We start from the raw sequence: 14,987 nt of genomic DNA, 5'->3' as shown, positions 1-14,987 counted from the left end.
TAACATACACTTACTTCCTAACTAACCACATTAATTAGATTTAACTAACTATAGCTAGCTAACCATAGTTTACTAACTCCACTTCTCTCAACACTCCCCCTCAAGCTGAAGGCTTGAAGAGATTCTTCACTCCGAGCTTGTTCAGAAGATAGTCATGTTGGGCCTTGCCCAAGCCTTTTGTTAGTAAGTCTGCTAGCTGTTCCTTAGTTGATACATGCTGAGTCTTCAGTACCCCTTGCACTATCCTTTCTCGAACAAAATGACAGTCTATGTCAATATGTTTAGTTCTTTCGTGGAAAATGGGATTTGCTGCAATTTGAATTGCAGCCTTGCTATCACACATAAGCTTTACAGGTGAGTTTAGATGAACTCCAAGCTCTTTGAACAGCCCATTTAACCATACTATTTCTGCAGTACATGCTGCCATGCTCCTAAACTCAGCTTTTGCAGAACTTCTGGAGACAGTCTCCTGCTTCTTCGATTTCCATGAGATCAAATCATCTCCAAACTTCACTATGTAACCTGTGACTGACCTCCTAGTTTGTAGGCAAGAGCCCCAGTCAGAGTCACAGTATGCAGATAACTCATTTGCATTCTGTGCTGGCATGAAGAGTCCTAGCCCAGGAGCTCCTTTTATGTACCTCACTACCCTCAAAGCTGCTTCCATATGAGAGACTTTTGGGCGGTGCATATAGTGACTCAGGACTTGAACCACAAATGCTATGTCTGGTCTAGTCATAGTTAAGTAGAGTAATCTCCCTACAAGCCTTTGATAGCTGCCTGGATTCTTGAGTGCAACGTCTGATTCTTCTAAGCTTCCTATGCCTGTTATAGCTTTGTCATACTCCTAAGATGTTAGCTTTTGATTCACTTCTAGAGGTGTTCCTGGCTTGGCTCCCCCTAGACCTGACTCAGAGATAAGCTCCAAGGCATATTTCCTTTGAGACATAACTATACCCTCTTTTGATCTAGCAACTTCAATGCCCAGAAAGAACTTTAGCTCACCTAGATCTTTCATCTTGAAATTCTTCTGCAAATCAGTTTTTGTCTGATTTAATAGCATCATATTGTTGCCTGTGATCAGTAGATCATCTACATACACCAGCACAATAACTAGATCACTGCCATTGTGTTTAGTAAACATAGAGTAGTCAAAGTAGCTCTGTTGAAAGCCCATGTGTAGTAATGCTTATGTTAATTTCTTGTTCCATTGTCTTGGGGCCTGTTTGAGCCCATTCAAGGCCTTGTGTAGTTTGCAGACCTTGTAAGACTCCCCCTGTCTTGTAAACCCATCAGGTATCTGCATGTAGACATCCTCCACTAGGTCACCATTGAGGAAGGCATTGTGCACATCCATTTGATAGATAACCCACTGTTTAGCAGCTGCTAAGGCAATGATGGACCTCACAGTAACCATCTTGGCTACAGGAGAAAAGGTTTCTGAGTAGTCAAGGCCTTCTTTCTGACTATAGCCCTTGGCCACCAGTCTTGCCTTGTATCTCTCAACTTCTCCTGAAGCCTTGAACTTTATCTTAAAAATCCATTTGCATCCAATAGGGTCTTTTCCAGCAGGCAGGTCCACAATGCTCCATGTATGATTGGCTTCTAGAGCAGCTATTTCAAGTTTCATAGCTGCAATCCACTTGGGATCTGAGGCTGCTTCATTAAATGACTGTGGTTCAGTAATAGATGAGTAGGAGGATAGGGCATGAAGGTGAGCAGGTTTGAGATAATTGTAGGATACATGTGAGGAGATAGGATACAGCCAGGTGTGAGAGGAAGCAGGAGTCACATAATCTTGCAACCACAAAGGAGTTTTGCTAGGTCTTGATGATCTTCTCAGACTCACAGAGGGAGCCTGAGGGTCCTCTGAGGTATTGTGTTCTTCTGTCAAAGGAGAAGAAAGAAGAGAAGGAACTAAGGAGAGAGGTTCCTCTGAAGGGTGTATGCAGTTGGATATGTGTCAGTTTGTGTTCTCATAGGTGTATCATAGGATAGAGGTGCATGATGAACTTCAGTAACTGCAGGAAGAAGATCTAGAACAGGGAACATAGGTGTGCCAGAGCTTTGTGAGCATTTGAATGGAAATATGTCTTCTTTAAACACCACATTTCTGCTTACAAGGAAGGTTCTTGAGTGAAGATCATAGACCTTATATCCCTTCTGAGTTGAGGAATATCCTAGAAATGCACCAGGTACTGCTCGGGAAGCAAATTTGTCCAGCTCTTTGGGTGAAGTTACATAGCACAAACAACCAAATACTCTGAGATGAGTGAGGTTGGGAGCATGTAAATAAAGCATCTCAAAGGGTGAGTTGCCACCAATAACTCTTGAAGGAAGTCTGTTGAGCAAGTAAACAGCTGTAGATACACAATCTCCCCAGAATTTCAAAGGCACATCAGCTTGAAACCTCAAAGCTCTGGCCATTTCTAATATAGTCCTGTGCCTCCTCTCAGCAACTCCATTTTGCTGAGGTGTATAGGTGCAGGTACTTTGATGAATAATGCCCAAGGATTGTCACACCTCCTTTTTCCGTACCCGAGAGGGTACAAGGGATTTTTTTCCAATTAAAGGACAATCAAAACGGGATTGGTTTGTTTATTTCAGAGTCGCCACTTGGGAGTTTTAGGGTGTCCCAAGTCACCAATTTTAATCCCGAATCGAGGAAAAGAATGACTCCATATTACAGTCTGCGTACCAGAAATCCGGATAAGGAATTCTGTTAACCCGGGAGAAGGTGTTAGGCATTCCCGAATTTCGTGGTTCTAGCACGGTCGCTCAACTGTTATATTCGGCTTGATTATCTGATTTTATACAAATATGAACTTATGTGCAAATTTTAACTTTTTACCGCTTTCATAATTGTTATTATTATTTTCTACAAGGAATTGCAACATTGCGAAAATATATCCCGAACCGCGTTACAATCAATGTATCCGTGGTCGTCGACACATTTTGACTCTATTGAGATTTGGATTTGGGTCACATCAATGTGCACCCGTGTTTAAGAAGGTTAAATTATTAAAGGTGCGCCTAAAGCAACTAGCGTATTGTTATTTTGGGAAGGCCGTAAAATTCGCTAAACGGCCTGTCCCGAATTCTAAGTATTTTAATATATACATTTAGAGGGCCCCGCAGCTTGTGCATTTTTGTTTGTCGAGGCTCGTCTCATTTTTATTTAAAAGGATAAACCTACAGTGACTATATTTTCCTATTAAGTTCGTCTCTAAAATAAAAGAAAATCTCTTAATTAATTACATGCTAAAAACGTAACTTATTAATTATTAGTTTACGGCTAATGCGAATGGAAAATTGCGACCGAGTTTGTACAAAGAAAAACTGCTTTCATTCTATATTCTATTATTCAATAATACTAAAACGTGAGATTGACACACCATAATATCAAAACAGATTAACTATTCTTTGATTAATTTAAACTAACATGATTAGATGAAGAAGTTATACATATGTGACATCGTTACTAATTTAATCAATCAACTACATTTTTATACAAAGAAAAGAAAATTATATTCAACCACAAATCTAAATAGGAGGAATTCAACAGGAACAAAGCCTGATTAATATTTCATTTTTGCTTCAAGCCGAGATTGTACAAATGTGTACCTGGAAACAGCAGTACAAGAACAAAAGAAGGAGAAGTCAGCAGCAGTAATAACACAGCAACATCAGATTCAGCAACACCGCAAACCAGTACAGTAGGAATAACAGAAAACCCAGGAGACTATAAACGACTCCAAGTATAGAGAAGAAGTAAAAGGTAGGAAGGTTCTGACTATTTCAGATCTTAAGCGAGGCAATGAAGCAGTAACTATTCTTTTTCAACTTCAAAACTCTCCAAAATGAATTCTGCCCCTGTATATTAAGTGTATCCAGAATGTATATCGGGTGTATACTTCTCACTCCGCCCCCTCTTTTTTTCCCACCTTCTTCTTAAATTTTCTCTTCTATTTATAGCAAAATTTTCGAAATTTTCAGATTTGTTTTTTATTATTTTATTATTTTTTTAATTAAAAGAAATCCCACTTACAAATTGCTTTTATTTTTTAGAAAAAGAAATCTCACCTTTATTTACTTTTATTTTTAAAATTCCAACTTTAATTACTTTATCTTATTTAAAATTCCACTTTTTATTTTTTTAAAAGAGAATCTCACTTTATTTAACTTTTCTTTAAAAAACAAACCACTATCTTTTCTTTTTCTTTTAAAAATGCTACTTTCAATTACTTTAAATTTTTTAAATTTTCAGATACATTTATATTTATTTTTTAATTCCAACCTTCTTTTACTTTTAAATTTTTTAAAAATTTCCACAAAACTTTTTATTTTTTTAAAATTTTCTACATTCTTTTACTTTTTTAAAAAAGAAGAAGAGAATTTCACCTATTTTTACTTTTATATTTTTTTTATTCAATACTTCCCTTTTTCTTATTTTTTTTAAATCATTCCCGAAATTATTATATATTTTTTTTAAAAAATAAAAATAAAAATAAAAATAAAATAAAATAAAATATTTTCGGATTTTTTATATATAATTCACCTTTTATTTTTTATTTACTTTTTTGGTTTTGTTTTGTGTTGGACAAAAATGAAGAAGGGGTGTTGGGTTAATGGAGCGGACCGGGTCGACCCGGTTTGAAGTAGACCGGGTCATGGGGAAAGTTGGGCAATTATTTGGGCCTGTGGTTTGAAATTGAAGAAGTGGCCCAATCCGATTTTTCTTTGTATTTTTGTTCTCTTTTCTTCTTTTATTTTTCTAAAACTAAATTATAAAAGTACTTAAATTATTATTAAGAACTAAATTAAGTTATAAAAGCGCAAATTAACTTCCAATAATAATTAACGCACAATTAAGTAATAATTAAGCATAAAATTGTTCATTTGGACATTAAATGCTAAAAATGCAAAAGATGCCTATTTTTGTAAGTTTTAATTTTTGTAAACAAATTTAATTACTAACAATTGTAGAATTAAATCCTACATGCAAAAATGCGACATATTTTGTATTTTTTATTAATCAAATAAACATGCATAGACAAACATACAAATAGTTACACAAAATATCACAAAAATTGCACACCAAGAAAAATTATTATTTTTGAATTTTTTGGGAGTAATTCTCATATAGGGCAAAAATCACGTGCTTACAGCTGCCCCTCTTTGCCCGGAGACACGAAGGGTTTTCGTGCAAAGATAAAGCGAGCGATTTTTGCCCATCCGAGTACTCCGTGTGAAGCATTTTTTTTTTTGAAAAAGATTTGACCGAACCTTTGCTTCAAAGGTTTCCTACATATCCTGGGCTAAACAGGAATCAGGTCAATGTAGTTCAGGAAGTTTTTGGTAGCTGGGACTACCGTGGGACTGCGATGTTACTGCTGTTGCATGCTGTTATCACTGCTTACCGATCTCCTTGTTACACCGTGCTTAAAAGAAAACAAGAAGCTAGGCTAGACTAAAATTTTTTCTTGTTGCCTTGCTTTCTTGTCGGCTTGTGTTTCCTTCGGTGCTTTTCTTCCTTGAATTTTGGAATGATACTGGCCCTTTGCTTTTCTGAATACCAGTTTTCATCATTTTGCTCGGTCCGCTGGGGACATGGCTTTCTTCATCAAGCTTTTCGGCGGTTCCTCTGGTGGGTACGACTTTCTTCATCAGACTTGTTATGCTGGGCATGATTTAATGTTCACCAGCTGCTTCTTTCAAGACGCGTCCTTTCTTCCTTTTAACTCATGCGCCTGAATTTGTGCTGGGACATCTTGTTGCAACCTTCTGTTTCCCGGTGCTGGGGATTTTTATTGTTTCCTGCTGGGGATTCTTGTTGTAACCCTCTATTTTATTGTTTTCTGACTTGATCTTGAAATGTATGCCTCTATTATATGGGCGGGCTCCCAACTTCAACGCTTGTAATGAAAAAGACTGAATGTATTCCCGCATTATACTGGTGGGCGACCTAGAACATGAATGTATTCCCGCATTTTACTGGTGGGCGACCTAGAACAGAATGTATTCCCGCATTTTACTGGTGGGCGACCTAGAACAGAAAGTATTCCCGCATTTTACTGGTGGGCGACCTAGAACAGAATGAAAGGACAGAAATGTATGCCTCTGTTATATGGGCGGGCTCCCAACTTCAATACTAACTTAGGAGGAAATGCCTCTCCTATGGGTAAAACTAAACTTAGGAGGAAATATCTCTCCTATGGATAAAATAAACTTTAGGAGGAAATGCATCTCCTGTGGGTAAAACTAAACTTTAGGAGGAAATGTGTCTCCTATGGGTAAAACTAAACTTAGGAGGAAATGCATCTCCTATGGGTAAAACTAAACTTAGGAGGAAATGCGTCTCCTATGGGTAAAAGTAAACTTAGGAGGAAATGCATCTCCTATGGGTAAAACTAAACTTAGGAGGAAATGCGTCTCCTATGGGTAAAAGTAAACTTAGGAGGAAATGCATCTCCTATGGGTAAAATGAATTTAGGAGGAAATGCGTCTCCTATTGGTAAAGGCGTGGAATGTATTCCCTTGTTATACAGGTGGGCGCCTAAAATATGAAATGGACAGACAAAAATTATTCCTCTCGTTATACAGGTGAGCGCCTGGCTTCAACAACAATTTAGAAAATAAAATCCTATTCGAGGGCGAATGAACCCAAAATATCCTATTCGAGGGCGGATGAACCCAGAATATCCTATTCGAGGGCGGATGAACCCAGAATATCCTATTCGAGGGCGGATGAACCCAGAATATCCTATTCGAGGGCGGATGAACCCAGAATATCCTATTCGAGGGCGGATGAACCCAGAATATCCTATTCGAGGGCGGATGAACCCAGAATATCCTATTCGAGGGCGGATGAACCCAGAATATCCTATTCGAGGGCGGATGAACCCAGAATATCCTATTCGAGTGCGGATGAACCCAGAATATCCTATTCGAGGGCGGATGAACCCAAAATATCCTATTCGAGGGCGGATGAACCCAAAATATCCTATTCGAGGGCGGATGAACCCAAAATATCCTATTCGAGGGCGGATGAACCCAAAATATCCTATTCGAGGGCGGATGAACCCAAAATACCCTATTCGAGGGCGGATGAACCCAAAATACCCTATTCGAGGGCGGATGAACCCAAAATATCCTATTCGAGGGCGGATGAACCCAAAATATCCTATTCGAGGGCGGATGAACCCAAAATATCCTATGAACCCAAAATATCCTATTCGAGGGCGGATGAACCCAAAATATCCTATTCAAGGGCGGATGAACCCAAAATATCCTATTCGAGGGCGGATGAACCCAAAATATCCTATTCGAGGGCGGATGAACCCAAAATATCCTATTCGAGGGCGGATGAACCCAAAATATCCTATTCGAGGGCGGATGAACCCATCTTCAAAAACTTGGATTTGTCTTACCTCCGACTGTTTTTCTTAGAATCATGTTGTCTTGCTATCTCTTAAGACTTGAATTGATTTCCTCGTTCCTCCGAGAAAATTTTCGACAAATGGCAGAAAATTTTCTGCCCCAGTTTTGGTGCTTTTCCTTGTGGCATATTTTTTCGCCATTAACAAGATTTCCTTTTCCTGCTTCAAATCAAAGAAAATTTGTTAGTTTTAACACATGGTGAGTGGTCGTGCCACTCCTGCTGGGGATGGTTTTTTTTCCTTTCTCTCTTCCCCGCTCTGTGCTTCATTACGCTATCAAAACTTGCTGGGGATTATTTTGCTGGGAATGAATTTTTCTCTCTTTTTTTTCCTTCCCCACTCTGTGTTGTACGACCCTCTTGGAACTTGGTCGAAAATCTGTCAGGGATGCTCCTACATCTTGATGATCTGTTTGGGACCCTCTTGGAATTAGATCCACAATTTTCTCAACTGTTGTTTTCCTGTTTTTCTCCAACTTCCCTTGGAAATTTAGTCCCCTTGGGATCTAGACCCATTCAACATTTGGTCTTGCGACCAACTTCTTTTCGCTTTATCGCCTTATCTTTGGCATGTCCTATTCGCATTTTGCTTTGCATCATTTTGGCAACTGGTAGTAAGCTCTGAAAATCCTTTTCAAAAACAAACTGCTGGGGAGCTAAAGTCTTTAAACCAAAAAAAATGAAAAAATGATGATTTCAAAAATAGAAAAACAAAAGAAATCTTCCTGAACAAATGCTGGGGAAAAGGAAAGAAGAGAACTTATTTGAATGATATAACCGATCCCAACGATCATGTTGCGCATTCCGGATTAATCAACCCAGTCTATTTGTATCAATCAACCTTTCGGACGGCCTCATGTTGCTGGGGATAAACAGGCACTCAACTCTTTGCCAAATGCGGATTCTTTCCGCCAATCTTGTCTTCTCACCTCATAGTGCCCTTCGAGGGGTTTTCGCTAATAAGACTTCCTCGTTTTATCTTTCTCATCTTTCGTCGCCTTATGGTGCCTGTGAAGGTTTTCACCGATAAGACTCTCTCATTTTATTTCTCTCATCTTTCGTCGCCTTATGGTGCCTGTGAAGGTTTTCACCGATAAGACTCTCTCATTTTATTTCCCTCATCTTTCGTCGCCTTATGGTGCCTGTGAAGGTTTTCACCGATAAGACTCTCTCATTTTATTTCCTAGTTGGGGATTGGAGTGCTGCCGATATGACTCTCTCTGCTGGGGATTCTTTCGGCTATCAATTCATTTCCAGCTTATGATCTTCTTCTTTGCTGGGGATCAAAGTGTTATTCCCGACTTCCATTTGCGTTGATTTAGCACTTCTCGGATACTGATCGGGAGGTCTTTTTTGGACATCAATATGGGTTTTTGTGTATGGTTAAAAGAAAAGGGGTAACAAGAGGTTCAAAATAATTTTGATGGGTAAAACATTACAACTCTCGGAATCAACTTCTGCCCCAGTTTTGCTTGCTTGGGGATTTTTGTTTTTTGTTACACTATGACCGAGCTGTGAGGCGCCTACGTTTCCTTCTTTGAGGAATCAGGTCCAACGTAGTTCCCATTTCCCTTGTTGTTGTTGTTGTTTTTTTTTTTGCGACTTTTCTTTTGTTCTTATTATCATTACTTTTTTTCTTTTTCTTTCATTTTCATTACTGATTCCAAAAGAGGGGTATGAAAGAATAAATAAGGCTCAAAAGGGGAAGCAAAGGTTAAAGTGTTTGGATAGAAGAAAGAATTGCCTCCGTCATTTCATTCTCTGATAAATGCTAAGTACAAACAAACAACAATTTCAATCATACATAATATCTCTTAACTGCGTCAGAATTGATAGCCATGTCGACGCATTTCTCTTCGATATTTGTTGATCACAAAGCGTCATTGGGCTTGCTCTGTTTAGATTGCGATAATCAACACACTGGCACCGATTAGCCAACCAATCAGGATATCGAGCGACCTGAATAACCTTAGCATTCAGCTGTTTGGTTACTTCTTCCTTAATCTTCACACTCACGTCGGTTTTGAACTTCTTCAATTTTGCTTGACGGGGGGAAATGCCGGGTCAGTGGGCAATTTTTGAACCACTAGATTGGTGCTTCAACCTGGCATGTCGTCGTATGACCATGCAAAATGTTTTGAATTTAGTAAGTGCTTTGATTAGTTCTTCCCTGATGTTTGGTTCCATATGGACGCTTATCTCTGATGTCATCCGCATCCCCTAGATTGACGACTTCCGTGTCATTTGAGTTAGGCTTTTTTTTCAAATTGGCTCAACTCTCTGTTAATTTCTTCGAAGGCTTCATCCTTATCGTATTCCTACTTATCATCACAATCTTGTACTATAAGTTCGAAATCTAATTGAATTTTTTAGACTAGGTTGAAGATCCGTCGTGCATGCCATGTCATTAGAACCAGTATAAAGAGAACTGTTCAGAAGAGAAAAATAAGAAGAAAAATTAAAACAAAATAAGGGATGAGAGAAAAAAAAAACTTTCACTTTATTAAAATACGGGATAACAAGGTTTCACACTTTGGCGAACACAAGAACAAAAATCTGGATTACAACCCTGGAATAATCCAGACAACAAGAAAGAAAATCAGAGCCCACTACCAAGACTCCCTTCGTATAAGAAGAGGAGTAGCCATTCAATTGTTGATCTTTGCTTTCAAAATAAGGGATCTTTGCTTTCAGCCTCTGGTGTCTGAACCTCAATCTTGTTGGTGTCAATAAGATTCTGTACTGCATGTTTCAACTTCCAACACTTCTCGGTATCATGTCCGGGAGCCCCCGAACAATACTCACAGCTTATCGAGTGGTCCATATTTTTGGGAAGGGGATTTGGCAATCTGGGCTCAACAGGACTCAACAAACCTAACTGCCTTAATTTGTGGAACACGACAATATAAGTTTCCCCCAACTCAGTGAATGTTCTTTGGATTCTTTCATTTCTAAAAGCCTGATTTCCCCGGAAACCTGCCCTTGGAGGGTTCTTGTAGGCTCTTGGCGGTGGATAGGTATTTTGTGGTGGTGTATGTGTGTTCTGGGGAGCCGGCATGCGCCATTGCGGGCGAACCGGAGGCCGAGTATATGTTTGGGCTTGGTGCACGGAGAAGTGTGGTTCTTGAGGTGAATAGTGGTGCTGAGGTGGGCTGTATGGGTAGTTTGGTCTGTGGGGTCTGGGTTGGTTGTAGTATGGTTTACCAGACCTGGACCAACTGCTTGCCTCAATCGTGGCAATTTCTTCTTTCTTCCTCCTTCCCAGGGCACCTCCCGTGTCGCTCTGAATAGCCTGGGTCGTTGCCTTGAGTGCTGAGTAATTCAGGATTTTGTCAGACCTCAGACCCTTCTCTATCATGACCCCTATCTTTACTACTTTATTGAAGGATTTCCCAACCGTCGTCACCAAGTGACCAAAGTAAGTTGGATCCAGTGTCTGCAAGAAGTAGTCCACCATTTCTCCCTCTCTCATGGGAGGATCAACTCTGGCTGCTTGCTCTCTCCAGCGGAACCCGAACTCACGAAAACTTTCCCCGGGCTTCTTCCCGGTCCTCAACAATGTGAGACGGTCAGGGACTATCTCGAGATTGTATTGGAAATGACCTGCGAAAGCCTGCGCCAGATCATCCCAAGTGTACCATCTGCTGGAATCCTGCCTGGTATACCATTCGAGTGCCGATCCGCTCAGACTTTGGCCAAAATAGGCTATCAGCAGTTCATCTTTACCGCCTGCCCCTCTCATTTTGCTACAGAAACCCCGCAAATGTGTCATGGGGTTACCGTGCCCTTCATATAAATCAAACTTAGGCATCTTGAACCCAGCCGGGAGTTGGACGTCCGGAAAAGGGCATAGATCTTTGTAGGCCACACTGACCTGGTTGCCCAATCCGTGCAGGTTCCTGAAGGACTGCTCCAGGCTTTTGAACTTTCTCAATACCTCCTCTTGTTCTAGGACTTTAACCGGCTTTTCAATCTCTGCCGATACCTCCAAGTGCAGATTGTAGGCATGTGGTTCGGGGGCATGGAATGTGGGCTCAGGGGGATAGTATTGCGTATTGTGAGCCTGAAACAACCTCTCGCTGGAGGATCTTTGCAACGTGGCTGGCGGAGGTGCCCCGACGACGGGGACGATTGGCGGAGGAGGGTTTTGTTTGGGTGGTGGAGCTTGGGGATTATAGGAAGTATCCCCTTGGTAGTATTGGGCAACGGGGAAGCTCGTTGAAGGGCCGGGTAAAGGGTATTCCGGTGTGTGTCCCGGTGGGGAAGTAGGAGTGACGAGTGGTTCGGGCCCCTTTTGCGCCTTAGCCATGGCTAGCTGCATTTCATGCATTTCCAATCTCATTTTTTCTATATTGGCCATCGCCTCCTTCAGCATCTGATGTGCCGTCCCTTCCGACTCAACACTATTTTCTGAGCCAGTCATGCTTTCTGGTATAATCCCTTTTGATCTTGTTTGATAATGGTATGGTGCCAGTACGCTTTAACAACTAACTGTTTGGATTTGGACAAACAACAAACTTGTTAGCGTTAAAGTTTTAACAGATATTGCAATTGCATGTTGGGGAACGCAATATTCTTAGGCAGTTAACCATTTCTAACATGATTTTTTTCTACCGCGTGCATCCTCCCGCGTGAAACCCTTCATTCCACCCCCATTTTTTTAATTCTTTGTGCCTTTTTTATTTATTCACTTTCTTTTTTTTTTGTTGTGGTCGAATCTTATGGAGATTGCCTACGTATCATGCCCCCGCATGAATCAGGCCTCGCGTAGTTCGGACAAAATGTAAGGTAAAAGCTATGAAACATTTTTTCTTTATCAATTTTCATAATAAAACAAATTGGGTTTCGAAGGTTTAAAGATGACCTACAAACTTAAAAATCAAACAACCCGCATACTCTAATCAAAATACTTACAAACTCAAAAACAAACGGCCAGTTCCTTTTCCCGTTTGACAAATGCAACCCAATGGTTATTTTCTGCAAATGTGGCCCCTTCCAAATTTCACATAAATTTTGAGGCCGGGAGGATTATTTTATGACACTTTACAAACTCGTACATTCTTTTACGAAAATAACCTTTTGACAATTGAAAGATACTCTAAGGCTATTTCGGCAAGAACGATTTAAGACGCGGCCGAAGCTGGCTCGGCTTATTATGACAAAAATTCAAACGGTATTCACCTGACCGCCGACTCTTTGTTTTTTTTTCTTTTCAAATTATAATAAAAACCTGGTATTGCAAACACGACCCTTCAGAGCCTCGGGGACGAAGATTTTTAAGGCTGTGTGGGTCCATATCTCAAAATGACCCAAAGGTGGCTGTTTATGCAAAGTCAGCCTTCCAGCATCCCTTTCGGGAACATTCGGCTATTTATGACAAAACAACATCACCTGACTTATTCATGACTCTTTTTATCGTTTTTCAAATTTAGAAAACTCAATATTGCAAACACGGCCTTTCAACGCCTCGGGGACGAAGATTTTTAAGGCTGTGTGGGTCAACTGGACCAAATCTTAAATATGACCCAAAAGTGGCTGTTTATGCAAAGTCAGTTTTCCGGTGTCCCCTTCGGGAACATTCGGCTATGTCTTGATAAAACAGCGTCACCCGACTTCTTAGAAATTTGACATATATATTTTTTCTATTTTTTTTTGTAAAAGGGGAAGTTGGACATCACCCGACTTATTTATGACAAAATTAAAAATCTTGACATTTTTTTTTTGTTTTTTTATTATTATTTGTTTTTGGATTTTTTAGCAAAAGGTGGGGTTGGACCCGATGAGGGTTGCCTACGTATCTCACATCCGGTGAGAATCAAACCCGCGTAGTTCGGGTCTCGTGAATAAGTAAATGAACTAATATATTTTTTATTTTATTTTATTGGAACTGTGAAAGAAATGCTCAAAGGAAGTATATATATTTTTTTGATTGATTTCTTTTTGAAAGAAAAACTTGTAAAAATTCCTTTTCTTTTGATTTGAACTTTGAGAATTTCAAAAGTAAAAGGAAGTTTTTTTTTCGAATTTCCATTTGTTTTTTTTTATTCTAAAGAAAAAAAAATATTTTTGGAATTTTACTTTTGATAAAAGAAATGCTTCTAAAAAATATTTTTTGAATTTTGAATTTTCTTTTCAATTTTGAAAGAAGAATCAAAATATTTTCGGATTTTTTTTTTCTTAAAAGAAAACATTTTTATTATTTTTTTTATCAACAATGGAAAATAAAGATATTTATATTATTTTTTGCAAGACATATCTTTTTGGAATTTTATTTTAAATTTTCTTGGCAAGACAAATACTCTTTGCAACAAATAAAGATATATATATCTTTTGGAAATAAAAAAACTTTTCGTATTTATATATATATATATATATATATATATATATATATATATATATATATATATATATATATATATATATATATATATATATATTTGCGACAAATAATGAAAGACTTTTTTTTTTTTGCATTTTCATAAGCAAATAAATAATAAAAAAAACCATTTTAAAAATAAGACTCTTTTTTATTTTCATTTTCATGGCAAGACAAACTATATATTTTTTCTATTTTTTATTTTTGAAAAACAAAAACAGAACAACGACTTTTTCTTTTCTTTTCTTAGCTTTTAATAAAACAAACTAATAAGACATTTTTTTTCATTTTCTTAAAATTTCGGCAGAGTTTTGACAGTATTTGGGCATTTGTTTTCTTTTCAAAAATAAACAATCAATTCCCTAACCGCTATTTCGTTTTTTTTTCAATTTCAAAATATTATTCCTGATATTCACAAGTCAGTCAGCACACAAGTCCGAATCAAATAAATGCGCAAGTAGTAGCAAGTAAGATGCATCAGGATGGTCATTTTCATTTTTGGTACACCTGTCCTAGACAGACCCAACCCCTGTGTTGGGCCTCCAAAGTCAAATGCACGTGATGCAAACAAACGTTCCTACTAGGGATCCGGCATGTGGCTTTGTTATACTAGGTTCAGAACCTGGGTGTTTGTTCTAGACCTGGCTTACCCGAGCGGACAGCTCGAGCCGAGGAGGAGGCGGCAGTCCGGGAATACAGAAGCTTCACCGGCTTTGCGACTTATCCAAACCTCGTTCTAAATTGGGACTTGACACTATACAGAAAAGAAGTCGTACGAAGTACACCCTTCTTCAAAATTTAGAAGACTCAGAGAGAAGATGGGTTTCAGCACAGTTTATATACAGTTCACAAAATATCAAAGCGGTAAAAGCAATTAGTTAGCATATTAAGCACAGATCATGTAACAAAATCAGATAAAGCTGAACATAACAATTTATTCTAATCTCGATTTCTAACCCTGAACCAGTGGTTTTGGGTCCAAGTCCCCAGCAGAGTCGCCAGAGCTGTCACACCTCCTTTTTCCGTACCCGAGAGGGTACAAGGGAGTTTTTTCCAATTAAAGGACAATCGAAACGTGATTGATTTGTTTACTTCAGAGTCGCCACTTGGGAGTTTTAGGGTGTCCCAAGTCACCAATTTTAATCCCGAATCGAGGAAAAGAATGACTTCATA

This window comes from Nicotiana tabacum, chromosome 7 (assembly GCF_000715075.1).
Source record: "Nicotiana tabacum cultivar K326 chromosome 7, ASM71507v2, whole genome shotgun sequence".
NCBI classification, from domain to species: domain Eukaryota; kingdom Viridiplantae; phylum Streptophyta; class Magnoliopsida; order Solanales; family Solanaceae; genus Nicotiana; species Nicotiana tabacum.
The sequence above is the reverse complement of the archived record's forward strand: the minus strand, read 5'-3'. Positions refer to the sequence as shown.